Here is a 1,691-nt window from a genome sequence, read left to right as displayed (position 1 = left end):
TGCTCTGTATAGCCCTCTCTGATTGGCTGATTGATTCGGGCTGGTTTGGCTGACCTGAATGTCAATAATCTCTTAAACAGTAGCAGATTGGTTTGGATGTTTAAAGAGTACCTGTCATATCCCACAAAATGTTATATGTTACTCAGTACCTTAGCTTGATCATGTACATATAATTGTTTGTCATTCTGTGCTTTGGAGGGGGCATTTCCTCACTCTGCAGGACTTAGCTTTCTCCTTGAATCTGCTGTGCTGGGTATATTTATCCAAATCACTGCAGGTTGCTGTGTAACCCCCTCCTGTCTTTTTTCATTCTGCAATCTGATAGGACAGGAGTGAGCACAAATGAGTGCTAGTCCCACCCTTACTAACTGGTCTTTGTCTCAGTCTGTTCTTCAGCTTGGGTAAAGATGATGCTGTAGCTGAAAAGGAATATGTTGGGGACCCCTAGTGGTCTTTTTTTTAATAAGCTTTTTTTTAATAAGCTTTTTGTATAATTCTAATAAAGCTTATGGGTATTTCTAAGTTTATTGGAAATATAGGCTTCTTTGTGCTACCTAAAGCAGGTAGTCTGTGGATATATTAATGATTAACCCACCATATACTGGTCTTGCATTGTGTGATATAGCTTTTGGATGCATGCACTGTCACTATAAGGCTATGTCTATGCGGTGGCATTTCTGAGCGGAATTCCGCTTGGACATTTAGCCGCAATGGGATCCGGCTGCACTGTGCACCCAGCGGAATTTCCAAGGCAGGTGTTTCTGTTGCGGAAATCTCTACCCCCCAGCCCCTCAGAAACATTCAATATGTTTCTGCAGATTCTTGTGCACTGAATCAAGTAAATGTGCAGGATGTCTGTCTGTATTTTCCAATGACCATTCCACACATTGTTAGCCATGTAAACATTGCCTAAGGGGAAGAGAGAGAGAGAGAGAACAGCCTTGGAGGAGTAGTTCTGGGCCAATTGGTTATAATTGCAGGTGAACTAGGAACTGTGTCTGCCAGGAGGCATCACATACCGGTGGGGACCAGCCGCTGGTGTAACTATTAATAGCTATCCACTTCCTAGGAATAAAACCTGTTTGAGCAAAATATACTAACTGAGGACATACCCCTGCCAACCTTGTTGATAAAACTTTGGTTAACAATGTAAAATGAAGATTGTATACCTGTCTTTCACAGTGAGGCAGGTAAAGCACCTCTAAGAAAATTGGTAAAAATAAATCATTATATTACAACAGTGCCTCAGAAGGAATCCTATCTGTCCCCGGGGATCTTCTCCTGGAAGACTGCTTCACAGTAGCCTGCAGCTCCACCAAAGATAATAGAGATTCTAATACATCTGCTCGCTCTGTTTTCAATGTAAGCAGATTAACCTTGTCAAGCAAACCTGTTACTTTGGGCAAGGAATATTATTCTAAAGAATAAAGATCCTGATAAAATCAAAGAAACTCCTTTCTTGTCCTATCAGAATCTGAGACTAATCTTCCATCCCAAGTACATGCACTATTTCTTCCGTCCTTTCTCCTGTCACAAAATAACGTCCGTTATTAATAACAGGCTATGACGGGTTAAAATGGATAATGTAAAAATCCCATAGACCATAATGGGATTTTGTAACAGCCGTTTAATGGCCGATTTTCAGGGTTTTCATAAAGGAACGTATAATGGATCTTTAAAAAAATGAATGA

This window comes from Hyla sarda, chromosome 3, assembly GCF_029499605.1.
Source record: "Hyla sarda isolate aHylSar1 chromosome 3, aHylSar1.hap1, whole genome shotgun sequence".
Classification (NCBI taxonomy): domain Eukaryota; kingdom Metazoa; phylum Chordata; class Amphibia; order Anura; family Hylidae; genus Hyla; species Hyla sarda.
The sequence above is the reverse complement of the archived record's forward strand: the minus strand, read 5'-3'. Positions refer to the sequence as shown.